Here is a 23,899-nt window from a genome sequence, read left to right as displayed (position 1 = left end):
TTGCTGTAACTGTTACTGGCATGCTGTTACAATACTGACTATTATCCCATTTATTGTTGTGTTCTGTATGCTATGCAATTTTATTCTTCTGGGTTAATTGGAACACCCATGCATGCTTTTATAACTAATGTTTAAATATTCTGTGGATGACTAACCTATACACTTTGACAAAAATTTCAACACCATCGCACGAGTGGGTAGGCTGGTACCTGTGGACCCACCTATCCCACTTCATCTGGCCGTGGCATCGGGTCCCAACCAGGAGCTTCCCTCTCTGCTGGTCCTGTACCACTCAGGGGTTGAACCACCTGTGGGGACAGGATCCATTCCCCCCTGGGCGTGGGCTCAGAGAGGGAGTAGTGACATGGCAACAGCTCCCAAGGATGGTGCACAGGATTGTTCAGTGTTACATGAACAATTGACTGCGCCAGATCAAGGGCAGAATGGCACAACTGGAGGGGTAGCCCTGGCACTCAGCCCCCAGCACAGCCACCTTCAGGGCCTTGAAGGAGCAGTGGTGACTGCCCATGGGTGGGGAGCTCAGTCCCAGTGCTACTGTCTTGGGGCACTCAGTCCTTCAATTCCACAACACTCTCCCCGTCCAAGGTGTTTGCCCCCCCCATGTGTCAAACACTGGCCTGTCTGCTGTCTTATCTGTTTGCAAATACTACCTCTCCTACCCAATCTACCTCCCCACACGTACCTATATCCCTTCCCCAACATCCCACTTTCTCCTTAAAAAAATGGGCATCTGCCTTGCAAAAAAAATATAACCCCATGTATAGCTGTCCATTTCCACCACATCTAGACTGCCATTAATCAATTATCACAGCAATTAATCAACAAAGCAATGTCACTAACACCCCTCTCTCTGGGATGTGAGGCACCAAATTCCAAATTGTCTACAACATACACAGCTGTTGCTGTACAAGAAATGGAGAGCTATGGTCCTTTCCTAAAACCTGTCCTGCACATCCCTAACTGCCTTTCATATTGTTTTTCCCCCTGCTTGCCCCCATTTCACCATTTTCCTATCACCCCTTTTTTGGAAATAGTGCAGATTTAAGCAGGGCTAAGACCTGCTTGGCATTGCAGTACATTGTGTAAACCCATTTAAAACTACTTTAATCACCTTCTGTCTGTCACAGTTCTACAGATCAGCAAATGTTCTCCTTGGCAAGATTCAAACACGAGACCCTGTCAACAATAGCACAGTGCATTCGCCCACTAAGCCACTCACCTTTGAAGGCTGATAGCTGTTTCCATAAACTTATCCTGTTTATCAGTGATGCACAGCCCCTACCAAGTTTCAAACCCAGAATGCTGTTAACTTCAGCAGAGTGGATTAGCCCACTAAGCCACTCAGCTTTGAAAATGCACACCTGTTTCCATAAACATATCCTTCTTGCCCGTGACACACTGCTTGCACATACAATGAGACAAATTACATTGTACTTGGGATTGTGATACAGACACCAAACCAGTACACCAACAAATACATTTTGATGGATGTATGTGAAGCCTAGGATATCAGGTAGAGAGACAACTGCAGACAGTTGCAGAATGTCCAAAGTTGCGCCACGTCCATTTGGCATACTTGTCATACAACCTATGCTGTGTGCTGATGTACTGGCAAGTCAGTACACATTGACATTATGAAATCATGACAGACAGTTCAGTGTCACACATCATACACATCCAATCACACATGTTCATGACAATCCTGTGTAACAGACTGCATGCATGCACATATGTCTTGCAAATACATCTGCTATAGCATTGACTCCATAGCTGAATCTTTTACATTCCTAGCATGCTTAACATTTGTCCACCAAACACTCCTGGCTTCCATTCCAGTGTGTTGCATGTGAAGTACATTGTTGTTGGTACAGTTAAATGACTGAGCTGTGCAATTTTAAGCAGAACTTTTTTTCTGCTACTGAAGTCACTGCCACCCATATTAGCAACTCAAAGGCCTGTACATTGGGACACGCTTACATATATGTATAGGTGTCCTAAATGTCACCTACCACTCTCTGGATGGCACTTTTACATAACATATGTACCAGAGGCACATGCTTCACCTGGACTGTTATGGGTACCCTCACCCTGGTTATGCTGTGACAACAGAGCTGACACTGCTTCTTCAGGAACATATACAGCTTGCTGTCCAACAATGTGTTTGCAATCCCCAGTATGGCTTCTAGGCAGAATGCAGCAGCTGCAGCCTGCAACATATGTATCAGTATGTTCAGCTATGTCCTACAGATCTACCGTACACCCCAAACACCTAGAACAGGGAATCCACACAACACCCATACATAAAGGGGTGGGGGGAGTGGTCAAGTGACAGGGACATGTGTCAAAGTCTTCCCCTACAAACATACACAGCTGATAGATCAGTGGCTACTGCAGCAGCATGCATATTCAGGTGCAAATGGTGTATGACACTCACATCTGTCTGTCTCCTTACTGACCTCAACCCACATTGTTAAACAGCAAACTGCCACATAATCAGAAAGTCTGTTCAAAATGCCCAAACATAACATGCAAAACTATCAACATACCACAAAAATCCAGACCATTGACAGTATTTCAACCAACCCTCTGTGATGCTGTAGTCCCCACACCTCGATAATGTACTTCTCACAGGCCAGGAAAAGGTTCAAGGCCTACAGGAAGGCCTCAAATACAGCACTGTGTTGCCATGACTTTGGCTAATGAAAATGCAACCTAGCTGTTGTCATTGCAATTAGCAAGTCTGAGCCACAGATTGGTGCACAGACAATCAGCTGTTCATGAGCATTACCTACAAAAGGCAAGCTGCTGCCTATGGGTACACAGGTCTGTGACTTTCTCTATAATTACAGATTGCGCTATCCTAGCATTCTACCACAGGATTTCTGCACATAAAGGGGTACAGCACTATACCAGGTATGTAATAGTATTCCCCATGTAATCAGACACAGTTGGGGGATGTAGGCATGGGAAATAGGGATTACCACAATACAGGCTTGTGGTAAATCTCTTGGAAGTACATGTCACTGTTAGCCAGCTGTCCAGCAGTTACAGGCTTCCCTTTTGGCTCTGTCTGCTGTGACATAGATGAACGTTCCAGGGACTCCAATGTTAAATATGGAACTATATTCAACAAAAATTTTGTTTTTAACGAACCTCTTACTATAACGCATACTCCTTCAGAGACCATTCATAACAGACATTTTAAATCACTGAAGGATATGATTTATTTGTTTTTTGTATTTGTTTGAAAAAAATTATTTAAATTTAAAATGACACAAATGGAAATTGTATATTTTAATGAATGTTTACGTTTACAGATTGTCCCACAGGGATTAAGAGTATACACGTTTCCTTTTGGTTTGCACTATGATGGTGATGTTTTAAGAAGCTATTTTAAATTATTTAATACGTGGGGACTTGAACTTCTTAAAAACACTGTATTTTTTATGAACAAATGGAAAATAGACTCCAGAAAGAAGTGGAGGACTTAAATTGCATGATTTTAACTGACTTGTTGTTTTCTCAATACGAAGGATTTTACAACAAGATTCTTGATAGGATAGACAAAAAATGTAACAACATCTTTCATAAAAAATCAAAGAAACTTGAAAGGGACAAAAAACAATATGAAAAACAAGAGGTGTACCCTACCAATAAACTGTTTTTTAGACATGATAAAACTGACTTTTACTCAGGTTCACCAATGAGGGACAAGGGAAACCAGTCTTTTTTTTGAAATAGGAGAGTAAGGTGATGTTGATTTTTGTAGAGAACAGGGTAGGTCAAATACTACTGGGTTGGAGGATTTTCTGGTGTTAAGACGCTCCCAGAGAATAGCAGACAAGAGACAAGAAACATAGGGTGTATTAAACTAATGGGGACCATACCAGAAGGGGTTCCCCCAGTGGAAAAAAAGGCAGGTATTAAACACAGAGGTGGAAGGACAACATGTTCTCCACACTTATCAAGGATTTCACATTTATAATTATACGGACAGGATTATTACCAATGAATATTTCACCCTGTTTTCTAAAGGGTTTAAATTTGTGCCCACAAAAATCCCTGACATTGCTGAAGTTCTAATTGATTTACAGTTATATTTTAGAAAATTAAACTTTAAAGTCCTATTTAGAAAACATGAGGGGTGTAACAAAAAAGTTGAAAAGGATTGTGGGTTGAAGAAACATAGTGTATTCAACCCACCTTTTCACCCCTTGGTGGCTGCCTTTGACATGGCTGTTAGGGATGATTTATGCAAAACGTGGGGAGAAAACAGGAGAATTTTTTTTCCAATTTGTCACCAAAAGAAAAAAGTTTATTACAACAACTTAGGGATGATCGTAGTGTCCGTATTACGACCCCGGACAAAGGAGGGAGTATTATTATATACAACTCTGAAGATTATACTAATGTAATGCAAGAAATATTGTTCAATGAGGAAAATTATTCCCAAGTATCTAGAAATGAGGTACACATCTCCTGCCAGAGGATTGATAGTTTTTTATATGAGAATGTCTTTGAACAAAGGATTACTAAAGACGTGCATCATTTTCTTTCTAATTACCATCCCAAAATACCTGTGATGTTTGGTATACCCAAAGTGCATAAGAGTATAGCCACTCCACCTCTCAGGCCTATTGTGGCAGCCGGAGGGTCTAAGACACATAATTTAGCTGTATATGTTGACAAAAGGATTAAACATGTGGTAGAAGGAGTGCCACACTTAGTGAAAGATTCTTGGGAATTTTTGGGAAAGATTAAAACTGACCTTTGGTCCTCAGATTTGATTTTTGTAACTGTAGACGTGCAGGATCTTTTCACCTGTATTGCCAAGAAAGAGAGTTTAGAGGTCTTTGAAGAGGTACTTTTTACCTGTTCCCTTCTACCCCCAGATGAGGTTAAATTGATATGTGAGATCATGGCACTTATTTTGGAGAATAATTATATCTTTTTCGGGGGGGCAGTATTTTCAACAGATCAAAGGAGTGGCTATGGGGGCCACTTGTGCCCCCGTATATGCTAACTTGGTCTTATTGGGATGGAAACTTGAGCATGCCTTTAAGAGTGAATATTTTTCAGATATCATTACTTACAATAGATTTTTGGATGATATCTTTATTCACTGGAAAGGGTCTAAGGAAACCATACTTGCCTTTATTCAGTACTTAAACCATACGACCAGTTTCTTAAAATGTACTTATGTATGCCATCCAGAAGAAATTAGTTACCTGGACACCAAGCTAATAAAAGGAAAGGATGGCTTTATATCTAAGGTTTATTGGAAAAAAACTTTTTGCAATAGTTATTTACACTACAATAGTCATCATCCTGTATTTCAGAAGAAAGGGATTATAAAAGGTCAGGCCATCAGAATAGCTAGGATGACCTCTATCAAGGAGGAAGTTATTAAGGAGTTTGGGTTTCTTAGAGAGATGTTTTTGGACAGGAGTTACCCTGGTGAATTTATTGAACCCATTCTTCACAAGGTTTTGGAAGAGTGGGGTAAAAAATACCCACCACTTTTAGGGAGGGGGTTTACTACATGTCCTGATATGGGGACACAGACAGACATTGGGGCTAATATTGATTTTCAGCAAGCTTGTGTTGTTCAATACAGCCCCCTTTATAAGGGAGTTAAAGACATTCTCAATAAAAACTGGAGCATCTTTAGAACTAATTGTGAAGTATATGAAACTTTAGGCACCCAACCTACCTTTGCTACGAAGATTGGTTCTAATTTAAAAAAAATTTTGGAGAGGAAAAATGTTAAATCTGACAATAAGGACAGAATGAGTGGAACTAGACCTTGTGGAAAATGTCCTTATTGCCAATATATTTTAGTAACAAAATCCATCACTCTGGTTAATAGTACCAACACTCTCTTTTTCAGGAAAGGGAATCGTCTTTTTAGTAAATTAGTTTATTTTGCCAAATGTAATTCCTGCACTTCATTCTATGTTGGGAAAATGGAGAGATTGTTTAAAAGTAGAATTTATGAACATCTATATGATGTCAAAAATAAAAAAGAAACTAATGCCTTGTTTAGGCATAGTTTAAACTGTGCAGGGTTTACTGGTTACAAGTTTACCATCCTGGATATGGTAGAAACAGACCTTAGAGGGGGTGACTGGCAAAACATCTTGTGCAAGAAAGAATTGGTAAGGCAGCCGAGGTTAGCTGCCCACATTCACCTGGGTTTAAGTGACCATATTATGCCTATTTTAAAAGAAAAAGCAAAATCAGTTTAGTCCTCATAACAAGTTTGTGTTTTGCACCTGATTTAAAGGTGGTTTTGGTTTTAAACCTGTTTATTTAAGATTTTAAGTGTTTAATAGTTTTTAAGTGTTTAATATTTATGTGTTGTTTAATATTCATAAATCATTCATTTTTAAATTCTATTGGATAGATTTTAACCAATCATTTTTGTGGGCTACCTACTTAAACTGGTACTTTTGTATGATTCATTGTTTTGAAGAAGTCAACTGTGGATTGACCAAAGAGCTAAACTTCTTAATAAACTGTTGCAGAAAAAAAAATTGTTTTTACTGTTGGAGAACAACTTCTTTTTCAATATAGTGCTGGAGAAAACATCACCCAGGTGCTTATTTTGTTGGTTCATTTGCTGTGACATAGATCACAGCTCTGGCCCGAGCCCCCCCCCCCAGCAATTGTCAGCTCATGCACAAATGCGACTGGATTGTGTATTAGACAATAGTGACAGTCAGTAGTGGTGGATACAGCTACCATATTTATTTATTTATTTATTTATTGCATTTGTTTTCCGGGAAAGTCCACTGGGCCTGAAAAGAGCCCACTTTCAGTGGAGGCCCAGGAAGAAAAGCTCCACATATAGTTACACAGACATATAGTTACAGACAAAGTATTAACACATTGTGTACAGTATATAATGCAGTAGTATTGCATACTTAGAGAATAATTATACAAAAAAATGTTAGAATACATAGAATCATTTGAAGAAATAGAGTAAAGTTATTATTACTTAGGTGCATGTGAAAGTGAAAAAGTGTATGAGAGTAAGTGAGATGTAAGTAGAGAGATAGTTGAGTGTAGTACAGAGAAAAAGAAAGCTTGAGGCAGAAGGGTTAAAGTGGGGATAGCAGAGGCTAAAGTGACAGCAGAAGGAGTAGATTTGAAAGGAAAACGTGGGGTGGGCTAGTTATACAGCAAGATAAAGTATTCTGAGAAAGGTTAGGTTATGGGGTAGACTGTAGGGGAGCAGGTGCATATCTATTGTGAGGAGAGATGCATTTTAAGGGATTTTTTAAAATTGGTATGATTGCTGATAGCTCTGAGAGAGGTAGGGAGGTTGTTCCATACTTTAGAGACAGCATAAGAGTATAGCATTTGTCTGACTGAGAGCTTAGATATATCAATATTCAACAGCATTTTATTTTCAGATCTTAGGACTCATTTTGATTGGTATGCACTCACAATGTGGGAGAGGGCTGGGCAGGCTGCTGGGTTGTAGATAAGTTTATGGGCAATAATTATTTGCGCATAAGTGGGTTGATGAGGGAGCCCCAGCAAATTTAGTTGGTGTAGTGAGGATCAGTGGTGGGTGGAGTATTTTGCATCTGTGATAAATTTTGCAATTTTGTTATAGCATAAGTTGAGTTTTAGTTTTAGGGTGGACTGGATGTTGGTGAGGATGGGGGCTCCATATAAAAGAGTTGGAAGTAGGAAAGATAAGGCAAGGGACTTTTTTGCTGAGCTACAGAGGAAATAGTTGTGCCTGTAAAGGGCTGTAAGTTTTTGATGTTTTTTTTTTGATGTTACTGTGGATATGGAGGTCAAAGGTTAAGTTATCATCAATGATGACACCGAGTAATTTGGTACTAGGAACGACATCTATAATAGTACTATTATGTGAATGGATAAACAGTTTAGATTTGTCAATATGACTGGATTTTTTGGGGGCAGATATTAGGAGTTTAGTTTTATTGGAATTAAGTGCGAGATGGTTTTGTGACATCCAGGATTCAGTTATGGTGAATGCTTTTTGAGTAAGATGTTGTAGTACAGAGGCAGATTTAGAGGAGCAAATTATTGTTGAGTCATCTGCATATTGGATGATGGTACTGTGGGTGAGAGAAATGTGGAAGTCATTAATGAATATACTGAAAAGAAGGGGACCCAATATGGAACCTGGGGTACTCCAGTATTGGTATTGATAAAGGAGGAGGGGGAGAGCTGCCAGATACATGATTGTTGTCTATTACTGAGATAGGTTTGGAACCATTGAAGGGAGGGTGGAGAGATGCCAAGGTTGGAGAGTTTACTGAGTAGGATGGTATGGGAGATTGTATCAATGCTTTTGACAGATCAAGAAATAGTACAGAGATGATAGATCCTTCATCCCAAGCTCTGTTTACTGTGTCTAGGAAAGAAATGAGGGCTGTGTAGGTGCTGTGTCCTGGCCTAAAGCCATGGTGAGTGGAGCAAATAAGATGATGTTTAGTTAGATGGTTGAGGGGCTGAATGTGAATGCACTTTTCAAGTATTTTAGATATGGGAGAAAGAATGGCGATAGGTCAGAAGTTTGAAATGTCAGAGTTGTGTCCTCCTTTATGCAGTGGGAGGACATAAGCCTTTTTCCAGATGTCTGGAATGAGAGATTTATGAATGGACCTATTAATAAGAATACTGATGGGGTATGCTATGGAGGAGGCTGATAGTTGTAAGTATTCTGCGTGTAGGTTATCTGGTGCATTGGTGCATGGTTTAAGTTTCTGAAGAAGCTTTAGAATAGTAGAGGTAGGTATGGGAGAGTGTGAAAGAGGCTATTGTGTTAGGTGGAGTTTGTGTAAGTGTAGAGTTGAATGGATCTGCGGTGATGGGTGAGAAAGTGGAAGTAAGTTTAGCAATAGTGTCTGTGAAATACGAGTTGAAGAACAAGGCTAATTCAGTGGGAGTATTTTCAGGGTTTGGGCATGGATTATGGTTAGTTCTTGGATGTAGTAGGCAGTTGATTGCTCCCCAAAATTTATTGAGGTTTGGGTTTTGGAGGGTATGAAAGTATTCTTTTTTGTTTTTAAGTACTGATCATTTGGCTTGGTTGAGAAGTTGTTTATATTTTTGGAGATTGGAAGGGGTTTTGTTTTTTAGCCAGATGTTCCAGGCTTTATCCCTGGAAGACATGATTTGTTTTGTGGACTTGGTAAGCCATTTAGCATGTTTAGCCTTGACTCATTTTAGTCAGAGAGGGGCAAGCCTATTTAGGACAGTGAGAAATGTGGTGTTAAAGAAATCCATGGCTTTGTTGAGTGGGAGAACTTTTAATGGGTTCCAGTTAGTATTATGTAAGATGTCATTAAATGTATTTGGACAGAAATGGGATAAATCTCGGCTATGTCTATATTGGTGTATATTTGGTAAAGAAGAGGGTTTGCGTATTATGTATGCTGGAAAGTGGTCACTGATACTATTTCAGAGTGTACCGGAGATGGCAACTTTGCTAGGGTCAGAAACCATGACCCAATCAAGGATAGAACCTTTGATGTTCTGTTTATCAGGTCTAGTAATGTCTGAAATTAGTTGAGTGTAGGTATGAAGGTTAATATTAGAGGAAGAGTTGCTTGTGGAGAAGTCTAGCTAATTGATATTAACATCACCTAGGATGATTTTTCATTTTTTATGTTGTCAGTAGTACTTGCAAGAATGTCTTCAAGAATGGGATCCCTGGGACAGATTTGTGGTATCCCATCCACTCATCATGGTTACACTTGATGGTCTGCTTGGTATGGTGTTTGACATGTATGGGAAGTGCATTCCTGAGAAAGGGCAGCCTTTGGGAGACAAACCTGTCTCTCCAGCAGGTTTTGTTGATGTTGCCTATCACATCCAGGCCTGTTGTGCTGGTAAAGTGCGGGGAAGTAGACTCACATATATGGGGCAGCAGCTGTCGAATGGCAGGGTCCAACATTGGGTTGTAGGTGTGCCACAGCCAACCTCTGGGCAACCTGTCTAATACTGAGTGGGGTACTACTGATTAGAGGCTGTCTGCATGGGACAGGTGTTTGAGGGCATGGATTACCTTTGTGGGTATTGCCATGGCCTTTCCAGTTGTTGAAAATGTATGGACAAGTACATATCAAACGGGCCATTGCACTAAAGTATTCTTGTACTTGCTGAGGACTATACAGAGGTAATGTCCACCTTTTGTCTGGATGCAATCCTTTTACCTATGACTTTCACCATGTACAAGGCCTTTCTGACCACTGCCACTACATGATGGTTGAATGCTACATTGTTATCAAACTGAGTAGCCAGGCGAGTCAACACAGTTTGTTTGTTTATGGGGGTGCCAATGATGTGGCAAACAGTGGGGCAGTGTCCTTGCCATATGGTATGATGGTACTGTTTTTTGCATTCAGTTTGAGGCCAGGACCTTGGCACCTGTCTGTACCTAATGTAAGACCCTGTTGCAGTGTGTTAATATCATTTAGTGGGCCAATGACAGACAGCACACAACTTACAATCAGCTGTCAGTCGCCACAGCCTTAGTCAGTACCTCCATATGTTTGTGTTGGCAGTTAGCATTCATGCCTAGATACATGTGGTTTATGTAGGGACACCGTCTACCCACAGGGCCTTGATATGCATACATATTACACATACACAGGCAACACAGAGTAGGGATACCACCTTAACAAATGCCCAATGTGGGACATTTCTTGTACTATTCTGACAGTTGGCAGGGAAAACCATGGAAAGTACTACTCAGTTGAACAACATCTACAGGTGGTGTAAAGGCTACCACTAGGGGGGGGGTTAACATGTTTGCACAGGCCCTTAAAATGGTATAACCATTTTACACAAACACAGGGAAGATAGCCACACTGCTGCAGGTGGAGATGCATACACATGCACAGTTACCAGCTCTGAGATTAGGACCCCTACCTATCTAGTTGTATGTACCATAGTTCTACATACTTATTACATGCACTGCAGAGCTTATGTACCCGGAAAGCATCTAATTCTGCATCTAAGGTGGATGATAGTTGCAAGCCCTTAAAAGTAACCTAATAGGGGATTAACAGACCCTCAAAATTGTATAACCATCACTCATACACACAAGGCAGTCACACTGCTGCAGGGAATATTCTTCACACACACACACACACACACACACACACACACACACACACACACACACACACACACACACACACACACACGCAGTCACCAGTTCTGATATTAGAACCCCTATCTATGTAGTCATATGTAATAGAGTGCTCCTTACTAATCGCATGCGCCACAGAGTTTATGGAACTACCAAGTGTTTAACTGTGCATCTAAGGTGGATGACAGCTGCAGGTCCTGTAAAGTAATCCAATGGGAGGGATTAACAGGCCCTCAAAATGGTATAATTATCGCACATATACACATGGCAGCCACACTGCTAGAAGGGATATTCTTCACACACACACACACACACACACACACACACACACACACACACACACACACACACACACACACACACACACACACACACACACACACACACAGTTGCCAGCTCTGAGATTAGAATCCTTGCCTATCTAGTTGTATGTACTAGAGTGGTACACATTTATTGCATGTGTCATGGAGCTTACATACCTGGAGAATGTCTATCTGTGCTCTTTATGAAAAGTAGAACCCTCTTCCACCCTATTAGGGTATTTGACAATACGTAAACCTTTGGGGACTATTCCCCTATCAATACATTTTTTTAGATAAACATTATCACAGCCTAACCTTTCGAATTTGTCCAAGTAAAAATATAATAAGTCCAGACTATCTTTGTAACAAGGATTTTCAGCTTTAATCTCTTCAGAATGCATGTCCGGTGAATGCATAACAAATTATTTTTCTAGAAATGTTTTTAAATCAACTGCTGTGGTAGATATAGGAAAGTCACCTTGTATGCGTGGTGAGCGCCGCTCACGCTGTCCTTTTGGTTCATTGTGAAGCTGTGATTGTCCATGTGTAGGAACATCGTTGATATTAGATCCTGTTCTTAATAATAAAGGGAATTCATCAAAATCGTCGATACTGGGTGGCAAAACCGGTCGTCCTGCTGTCTCGGCGTTGTAACGTTCCTTTGAAACAGGAAGTGCTCTGTCCATTTGAACTCTAGAGGGAGGGACTTCCCTCGAATGGTTTGATTCTTTAGATAAAATAAATTAGTTCACATTCATCTACCAACATACCTTCATATATTGTACAGAATATTTAGAAGACCTATGGATATATATATATTTTTCATTCAGGTCATATTTTACAGATTGAGTTAAATTATTTGATTGGTAATTAACAACAGGATTCAATCATTCAATTTATGTATGGTATAAAAGATGAGTGGTTCTTGTGAAGTATGTAATTGATTTTGTGTTTGTTATCTGACGAAGATATTCGAAAACGCATTTTGTTGGTCACAAGCGTTATTAAATCAACCTTCTAAGCCTTAGAAGTTTCTTTGGATTATTTTTGACATTGTGCACGTTCTAGGGTCTCATACTCTGATTTGGTCCCCAGAGTGAACCTTGTTTGGTTTTGTGTTCAGAAAGTTCACCCTACATCTCCTATTGTGGTTATATATAAAACCTATTTCAGTACATACAGTTTAAAAACTATATTAAAAAACAGTATTAAAAAACAACAATAACTATTTTGAATGTGGGCAAAAATCAATATTGAAAACATATAAAACCCCTAATGAAATATATAGTTTAATAATGGACCAACTATCCTATGAACAAAAAATGTATATGTTACATGTAAGCCTATCCAATCTTGATTACATCACCTATAAAGCTTACTATGTATATATATATATATATATATATATATATATATATATATATATATATATATATATATATATAAATATATATAAATATAATATCATAACAATTATATAAAACCACATTGCTGGTGTTGTTGTTTCTCCATATATATGTATATGAAAAACTAATAATTATGTAAGTATATATAAATATATAAATAAATACATAATTAATAATTAATAATTGTATATTCCATAACGAACATGCAATCTCAAAAATCATTTAAGAAAAGGAATTACTAATATTAAATGGTTAAAAGGTATATTAAAAATAATATTAAAATAATGTTAAAATATACTCCACTGTACATTACTCATTTCCCTCCAGGCTATGGCTGTATGGTAATAGTGAAACTGCAACCTAAATATCCAGAGAACTGTAATAATGGATCATTTCTGTTTCCTACCATAATTAGATGCTATCATTTTTAAGGCAGGTTTTATCGAAATATGATCATTCATACCTGGATATACACAAGAATCCAGTCTCATCTGCCATATCATCTCTCGGTATTCCAAAAAGGTTTCCCAATCCCCTCTCCTTTCCTTTTGTTTTACTACCTCCAATACCCAAAATTTTATATCCATATTCTGACATATGGTAGAATGCCTATACAGTGCATTGTTCTCATTCTTTTTACTAATATCTCTAGTATGTTCGTATATACGTGTTTTCAAATTTCTTTCTGTCTTACTTATATAGTACCCCCAACATGATTGACAATAAGCTAAATTGACCACTCCCTTTGTATAACAACTAGTGTAAGTGTGACCTATGATTGTAAAGTTAATACTAGGAATATTAAAATCCTTTCTACAGGCAATATATGGGCATTGTGCACACCTCCCACATTTATATGTGCCCACCTTTAATGATGCCCCTCCTTTTTCTTGTTCCTTCTTTTTCTCAAAAATATTCTTCAAATTTCTATTTCTTCTAAATGTGAATTTTAACTCACTGGAATATGTTTATTCTCATAGGCATCATTTTAAACATATTCCAAATCCCATTAATGCCCTTCTTTAACCACCCTATATCCAAATAGTAGGTTAAAATTAATCGAGGAATTTCTTTACCTAATATATTGTTTTGTTTATTTGGTCCTTTACTATGATCCTTACTAAGGTCATACACTTTTTTCATACTTGTGTCAATATAAGTGGTGAGGCATGATGAACCCTGGTCATTCTGTCCAATTGCCAGTAATGGTTTAAATCTACTAATATGTTTCTTTATTGTTTCTGTTTTAATTTTTTCCAACATATTTAAAGGATATCCTCTTTCCTTAAACATCTCCTTTATAAGCTCCAATTCATCTATAAAATCACAGTACTCAGTGGTCATTCTAGAAGCCCTTATAATTTGCCCTTTAACTATATTTCTTTTTGTATAATGGGGATGGTCACTTTGGTAATGTAGATATGAATTTGAAAAACATTTCTTTCTAAATACTTGAGATTTATATCCACCTTTCTTATAGTCTTTAGTGATGGTTACATCCAAATAATGCATTTCATCCTTATTATACTCATATGTAAATTCCAAGAACCGGGTGGTACCATTAATATATTCCATAAACTGTTCAATTAATTATTTTCCTCCATTCCATATAATAATAATATCATCCAGGAATCGAAAGTACCTAATTATATATTGTTGGAATTTAGACCTAAAAATATATGAGTTCTCCCAGAATAACATAATAATATTTGCATAAATAGGTGCATATGCTGAACCCATGGCAACTCCATCCAATTGGTGATAGATATCTCCTTGAAAGTAGATAAAGTTATATTTTAACACTAATTCCATATTTTCAAGAACTAGCCTAAATTCTTCCGGGTTCAGCATGTTGAACTCAGCAATCATTTTCTCAAACCAAACCAACCCCTCCTTGTGTGGAATCACTGAAAATAAGTCTTTTACATCTATTGTTATAAATATAAAATCTTCTTGGAATGGTATTGTATTGAATTTCTTCAATAAATCCCAGGAATCAATCAGTATATGTGAATAATTCTTGTAAAATCCTTTTAATTTGGTGTCAACATATATACCAAGAGGTTGGGTTTTTGAACCCCTAGATGTAACAATTGGTCTCATTGGGGGGTCTGTTGTACCCTTATGTACTTTAGGAATACCGAATATTTCAGGTATAACTGGCTTCGGGACTCTAAGAAAATTATATAATTCCCCATCTATTAGTCCCTGTAACAAATTATCCTCCAGTATAAGATCTATTTTTCTGTACAAAATATTCAATTCATTCATTGAAATTATATGATACCTATTGTCATTGTCAAGAATTTTAAGTATTCTCTCAGTATAATCCCAGCTGTCCATAAGTACCACACCCTCCCCCCTTATCAGGTTTCATAACCCGAATATTCTTATTATTACAAAGTTTCTCTACCACAGTCTTTTCTCCTTCAGAAAGATTAGTTGCTATTTTACGTCTCTTCTTAAATCCATCCCTAATCATTTTAATTGTACACACCTCAAAATTATGTATATCCTGCTGTAAAGGAGGGTTGTATGTGCTACTTTTCTTTAATACATTGTTTTCATATATCAAATGGTTTGGCATATAACTGCTAGGTTCAACTTCCTAGTAAATAATTTAATGTCTAATACTAACTCTTCTATCCTGGGTACTCTTACTGGAACAAAGGTAAACCCCTTTGTAAAAAGTTTAAAATGTTCATTAGTAATTTCCAAGTCTGTGTAATTAAATATATTAAAGTTGTTACTGCTATGTATAATGGTATTATTTTGTATTTCATCATTGATAAATTCTTGTCCTAGTTCTTCCATTGACCTAAGCTCACTATCTAAACCACTTATTCTTGCAGTTGCTAGGGGTAATAAATGTGGTAGTTGTAAAGTAACACTTTTTCGTGGGGTAAACGTATAAGGTCTAACATTCATCTCCTGTCCCATTCTCTCCCCTTGTGTCTTCCCACATAATTCCCCATCACTTCTGCATATGATTGTTGTCCATTCCGATTCCTGATCCTTTCTGACCTCCTCACCTCTTGTATTACTTCTAAAGGTTCTTCAAATACATTGATTCCATCAATATCATTAACATCTATCTGATAATTTATATCTTGGTCATTCCTTTGCTCTGCCATGTTATGCGGTTCTATACCATTCGTTCTATTGTCATTTTGATAATAATGTTTCCCTATATTATTATATCTTTTATAAATAGAATAAGCTTTACCCTTTTCATATTCCCCTATATCCCGCTCTAATTTCTCCATTTTCCTTTTGTAATTTTTCAAAATAATATTGTCCACCTCCTGAAGTGTCCTATAGTAAATATTTCTATATTCAGTCACTGTGAACAATAAATCATTCATAATCTCTACTTTCAAAATGTCAATTTCTTTTTTACATATTTCCATTTTTTTATCATTGTTCTCAATCATAGCTTTTAAAATAGCAAGCCCACATTCATTAAGTATATTTGAAATAATTTTAAAAAAATCCATGTCATTAAATGTGTTATTAGGAAATTTGTTAAGTCTCAAGCCCTTAGGCACAATATTCTGCTCAATACATTTTGTTAAATAAAAATTATCCAAGCTAAGGTTCTTGTGCCTATTAAGTTGGACTTGAAACAATCTGCATTTGTCCTTAAATCCAGTGTTGTTTGGTAGCCTTCTTTCCGCTTCTGCTTGATTCACGGTAAACGATTTATTCAGCCATGTGTGAGGAGGTGAGGAGGTCAGAAAGGATCAGGAATCGGAATGGACAACAATCATATGCAGAAGTGATGGGGAATTATGTGGGAAGACACAAGGGGAGAGAATGGGACAGGAGATGAATGTTAGACCTTATACGTCTACCCCACAAAAAAGTGTTACTTTACAACTACCACATTTATTACCCCTAGCAACTGCAAGAATAAGTGGTTTAGATAGTGAGCTTAGGTCAATGGAAGAACTAGGACAAGAATTTATCAATGATGAAATACAAAATAATACCGTTATACATAGCAGTAACAACTTTAATATATTTAATTACACAGACTTGGAAATTACTAATGAACATTTTAAACTTTTTACAAAGGGGTTTACCTTTGTTCCAGTAAGAGTACCCAGGATAGAAGAGTTAGTATTAGACATTAAATTATTTACTAGGAAGTTGAACCTAGCAGTTATATGCCAAGACCATTTGATATATGAAAACAATGTATTAAAGAAAAGTAGCACATACAACCCTCCTTTACAGCAGGATATACATAATTTTGAGGTGTGTACAATTAAAATGATTAGGGATGGATTTAAGAAGAGACGTAAAATAGCAACTAATCTTTCTGAAGGAGGAAAGACTGTGGTAGAGAAACTTTGTAATAATAAGAATATTCGGGTTATAAAACCTGATAAGGGGGGGTGTGGTACTTATGGACAGCTGGGATTATACTGAGAGAATGCTTAAAATTCTTGACAATGACAATAGGTATCGTATAATTTCAATGAATGAATTGAATATTTTGTACAGAAAAATAGATCTTATACTGGAGGATAATTTGTTACAGGGACTAATAGATGGGGAATTATATAATTTTCTTAGAGTCCCGAAGCCAGTTATACCCGAAATATTCGGTATTCCTAAAGTACATAAGGGTACAACAGACCCCCCAATGAGACCAATTGTTACATCTAGGGGTTCAAAAACCCAACCTCTTGGTATATATGTTGACACCAAATTAAAAGGATTTTACAAGAATTATTCACATATACTGATTGACTCATGGGATTTCTTGAAGAAATTCAATACAATACCATTCCAAGAAGATTTTATATTTATAACAATAGATGTAAAAGACTTATTTTCAGTGATTCCACACAAGGAGGGGTTGGTTTGGTTTGAGAAAATGATTGCTGAGTTCAACATGCTGAACCCAGAAGAATTTAGGCTAGTTCTTGAAAATATGGAATTAGTGTTAAAATATAACTTTATCTACTTTCAAGGAGATATCTATCACAAATTGGATGGAGTTGCCATGGGTTCAGCATGCGCACCTATTTATGCAAATATTATTATGTTATTCTGGGAGAACTCATATATTTTTGGGTCTAAATTCCAACATTATATAATTAGGTACTTTCGATTCCTGGATGATATTATTATTATATGGAATGGAGGAAAAGAATTAATTGAACAGTTTATGGAATATATTAATGGTACCACCCGGTTCTTGGAATTTACATATGAGTATAATAAGGATGAAATACATTATTTGGATGTAACCATCACTAAAGACTATAAGAAAGGTGGATATAAATCCCAAGTATTTAGAAAGAAATGTTTTTCAAATTCATATCTACATTACCAAAGTGACCATCCCCATTATACAAAAAGAAATATAGTTAAAGGGCAAATGATAAGAGCTTCTAGAATGACCACAGAGTACTGTGATTTTATAGATGAATTGGAGCTTATAAAGGAGATGTTTAAGGAAAGAGGATATCCTTTAAATATGTTGGAAAAAATTAAAACAGAAACAATAAAGAAACGTATTAGTAGATTTAAACCATTACTGGCAATTGGACAGAATGACCAGGGTTCATCATACCTCACCACTTATATTGACACAAGTATGAAAAAAGTGTATGACCTTAGTAAGGATCATAGTAAAGGACCAAATAAACAAAACAATATATTAGGTAAAGAAATTCCTCGATTAATTTTAACCTACTATTCGGATATAGGGTGGTTAAAGAAGGGCATTAATAGGATTTGGAATATGTTTAAAATGATGCCTATGAGAATAAACATATTCCAGTGTCAGTTAAAATTCACATTTAGAAGAATTAGAAATTTGAAGAATATTTTTGAGAAAAAGAAGGAACAAGAAAAAGGAGGGGCATCATTAAAGGTGGGCACATATAAATGTGGGAGGTGTGCACAATGCCCATATATTGCATGTAGAAAGGATATTAATATTCCTAGTATTAACTTTATAATCATAGGTCACACTTACACTAGTTGTTATACAAAGGGAGTGGTCTATTTAGCTTATTGTCAATCATGTTGGGGGTACTATATAGGTAAGACAGAAAGAAATTTGAAAACACGTATATACGAACATACTAGAGATATTAGTAAAAAGAATGAAAACAATGCACTGTATAGGCATTCTACCATATGTCAGAATATGGATATAAAATTTTGGGTATTGGAGGTAGTAAAACAAAAGGAAAGGAGAGGGGATTGGGAAACCCTTTTGGAATACCGAGAGATGATATGGCAGATGAGACTGGATTCTTGTGTATATCCAGGTATGAATGATCATATTTCGATAAAACCTGCCTTAAAAATGATAGCATCTAATTATGGTAGGAAACAGAAATGATCCATTATTACAGTAGTCTGGATATTTAGGTTGCAGTTTCACTATTACCATACAGCCATAGCCTGGAGGGAAATGAGTAATGTACAGTGGAGTATATTTTAACATTATTTTAATATTATTTTTAATATACCTTTTAACCATTTAATATTAGTAATTCCTTTTCTTAAATGATTTTTGAGATTGCATGTTCGTTATGGAATATACACTTATTAATTATTAATTATGTATTTATGTATATATTTATATATACTTACATAATTATTAGTTTTTCATATACATATATATGGAGAAACAACAACACCAGCAATGTGGTTTTATATAATTGTCATGATATTATATTTATATATATATATATATATATATATATATATATATATATATATATATATATATATATATATACATAGTAAACTTTATAGGTGATGTAATCAAGATTGGATAGGCTTACATGTAACATATACATTTTTTGTTCATAGGATAGTTGGTCCATTATTAAACTATATATTTCATTAGGGGTTTTATATGTTTTCAATATTGATTTTTGGCCACATTCAAAATAGTTATTGCTGTTTTTTTAATACTGTTTTTTAATACGGTTTTTAAACTGTATGTACTGAAATAGGTTTTATATATCTTAAGTATTTATCTATTTAACTAATTATAAATTATACTGATGGTTGTTTAAATGTTCATTATTTATTCATCTATTAATATACATGTATTAACAGTTTGTGAATTCTGGTTCCCATGTCATTGTGCATTTCTTTATTATGTATACACAGCAGTTAGCAAATTATTCAGGAATAATTGAATTTTATGGTAAATTAATTAAGTAATTAAGTAATTATTGTATTAGATAGTGTATATATATTGTAGGTTAGGTGCAGATCTGTAGATTCTGAAGAAGTCTCACGATATGAGACGAAAGCGCGCTCAATCTTAATTCATCGTTATACTGTTTCTGTGTTCTGTGTTGGTGTGGAAATTAAAGTGTTTGGTGTTTGGAAATTTATGTGGCCAGGTCATTTTTTGGCATAGAGGAGGACAGCCTTTATTGCAACCTACAGCTTGACTTTCGTTCTTTTTATTGTATTATTCGTACAGGGTTGAGTACCCAGGTGCTGTGTGTGGTTATGAGAGATGAGAACCCCTACTTACCTTTCAAGCCAAAAACACACCAAATCCACAGAAGAATCAGTCAGAACCAGACGGAAAAAAATATATATCACATTGAGTGAAATACAGACCTTCAGCTCGCAAACCACACAATTCCAAAAGTTGAAATATGTCCACCCCTACTTACCTACTATTACAAACTAGAGCTCACTGTACTATCTGCATGCATCAAAGCTATGGAGAGGATCATTATGGAACTCATAAACAAAGACATTGGGGACCTACAGACATTGGATCCTACCCAATTTGGCTTTGTCAAGGGCAGATCCTGCCTTTTGAACTTGGTCGACTTTTTTGAAACAGTCACTAAGGCCATTGATGAGGGTAAGGCAGTTCACACAGCCTACCTTGACCTTGCAAAAGCCTTTGACACAATACCCCACTCGGGCATCATAGACAAACTCACCAGCTTAAATGTAAACCCATATGTCACAAGATGGGTTGCAAACTGGTTCAAGGACAGAACCCACAGGGTCAGAGTTGCTGGAGCTATGTCAGACTCTAAGCCAGTCACAAGCGATGTCCCACAGGGCTCAGTCCTGGGACCCCTCCTGTTTGGCATTTATTTTTCCGAGGTACAGGCAAACATAGGAGGATTGTGGCTGACAAAGTTCGCAGATGACTGCAAACTGGGCGCCATAATTGATACTCCAGCGGACACAAACATCCTTCAGAGAGGCCTCATAGAAACGGATAATTGGTGCCAGAGCCATGGCCTTAAGCTGAACGCCAAAAAATGTATAGTCATACCCTTTGGGAAAAACAAGGTACCGACAAATTACCACATAGGCGGTAATCCATTAAGTACGGAAGAGGTAATCAGGGACTTAGGGACCCAGGTTGACAGTAATCTCTCATTTGACACTCACATTGCCAAAGTGGTTAGGAAGACCTTCTATATTGCCCACCTTATCATGAAGGGTTTCACATCTAGATCAAGAGAAGTCATTGTGCCCCTGTACTCTTCTCTTATCAGGCCAATGATTGAGTACAATGCCCCATTTGGGATGTATCTCACCCGACACCTGCAGCAGTTGGAAAGACCCCAAAAGTTCCTCACCAAGAGGATAAAGGGTCTTAAACATATGTCATATGCTGCCCGACTGAAAAAACTCCAGCTCTATTCAGTCGCATACCGCCTACTCAGAGGTGATCTGTGCCTGACGTACAAGGCCATGTCCAATCCTGAATTAATGGACATGCTCCACCTCAGAAAATCCAAATCCATCAGAGCCACGAGAACAAGTGACTTAAACCTCAACACAGAAATAAATAGGACGTTCTGGAGGGACAGATTCATAACCCAGAGGCTCCCTACACTCTGGAACAGAATCCCAGTCCATGTTAGGCAGAGCCCCTCACTTACTCTATTCAAGAGAAATCTCGACGAGTGGATGGGAGATCGTAGGTTTACCCCGGGGGTCATCTCTGTGTCACTACTAGACAGAGGCATAGTAAACTAAACCCTAAAAGGGCATAGTATTCTCATCCTAAGGGGTGGTGTAAGCCACATACACTCTGGCTAGGCTTATAAATGCCTTAGGGCAGATAGCCTAGTATGAACCTATGAACCTATGAACCTATGGTCACTGGTCACAGTTGTTGTACGACTGGCTGCAGCAGTACATCACTCTACACCTATCTGGGTCTCTCTCTCTCTCTCTCTCTCTCTCTCTCTCTCTCTCTCTCTCTCCCTCTCTCTCCCCCCTCCCTCTGTCTGCCTCTCTATATATGGTGTATGTATATGTTACCTATATATATGTGTCTATATTACACTATTACACTCAACAAATCCAGATATACCTTATATGTGCCACATATAGATAGATAAGGGTAATCATATCTGATGGGGATAGAGAAAGACAGTTAAGGTATACCTAGCTGTCTGTATGCACAGAGATGTATGGCCATCACAGTTCTATAGTCAGATGTAGGTTCAGACATCGGCTGAAATTAGCTAAGTGTAGGAGCATGCCCAGTATGACCATCAATACTTACAATGGGACTCCAGTCCAGACCTAAGTGTACTCCAGTCCAGGGTTTTGTGTGCTACAACCAAACTGTCTGCTGAACCTGCTGAAACAGTCCAGCACCTCCCTGATATAATGCTGAGGGATTTCCTGGTTGTATGCTGTCCATACTATCTGACCTATATCTAAGGTGTGTTCAGAGGGTATTGGACTTAACAGAGTTTTGCATAATATGTCTGGCACATTTTATAAAGCACTGTGATTTCTTGGTACATCAGTGGCAGATCATTATAGCTTGATGTGAGGAACTGCTGACAGACATTTTGATTACCAACTCCATGCACTGCAGAAACCCATGCTACTGCACTATTGGTTCTATTCTGCACTTTATACACTTGACTGGGCAGGAGTTCCTCCTTTCCCTTATATGTGGGTCTTTGTCCTGCCCTGCTCCAGTTCCTTGCTTTGTCTACAGTTGTTGCTCTTTGTAGTTGTAGGTATGCTGTGACTGGGGTAAGAGATGTAACATCAGACACAGGGTGATGGACTTCACACCTCTGACTGTTCCTGTTTTGCAGGTTGTCCGGCATTGTGAACCATATGTCTGCTCTGGTCCTCAGATGGTTTGTGTTGTACTGTTATTATAAGGCTACATGTTGCCCATACCTCTCAAAGTCTTACAGCCAAAAATCTGGACAGGGCCATATATAATGGTAGGACACAGACGCAAACATGGGGACATGATTTAAATATTGCTCTTACAAACGTAGACAGTTGGTAGAATGGTTTTGTATTAGCATGCATTTTCTGATGGGCATGAAGTCTGCATCTGAACTATCTGTCATTATTTTCTCACCACAACCTTTACTTATTTGCCAATAGTTTGCCAGAAAACTGCAATGTTATGAGAAACAGAATAGATATATGAGGCATAAATGTGGACATTCTGCAAAACCCTGTACATGTGTGGGGTATGGATGGTGCCCACTGACTTGTTGTAAGTACTGACACAGTTATGTGCCAGCCTTTATATCCTGGTGCTACAATGACTTGTTACAACCTCATATTTTACTAACCACCATCTAGGTTACTCAGAACTGTGTACTGTCCATATCTGTGGCCCCTGTCCCTCCATTGTCTGCGGCTTTGTCCACCTATCTTGCAGTAACAAATACTGACATATGGACATTCTGCACCACTCCTACCATAGGTCACATGCAAAAGAGTAGTTGCAGCCAGCCCGATCCATGTAGCCTATCAACCATGGTAATGTACTTAGCCCACTAAGCCACAACAGCCACCAGACAGTGCAGTTTACTTCCTGACACTGTCAAACACAGACATTCTTAGCACATTGACCCCTGCATATTGGGGAACAGGTACATGTCACCAGGTTGATTGGGACACCCCAGAGATTGTGTAGTCTGCTTGTATTATCTTGCAAACATACTGTTACTGCAGTTGTATAGGAATATGAGTGTGTTGGGGATAGGAGACTCTAGCACTGACAATCA

The sequence above is a fragment of the Protopterus annectens genome, chromosome 6.part0, assembly GCF_019279795.1.
Source record: "Protopterus annectens isolate FY-2018-M chromosome 6.part0, PAN1.0, whole genome shotgun sequence".
NCBI lineage: Eukaryota > Metazoa > Chordata > Ceratodontiformes > Protopteridae > Protopterus > Protopterus annectens.
This window is presented reverse-complemented; position numbering follows the sequence as displayed.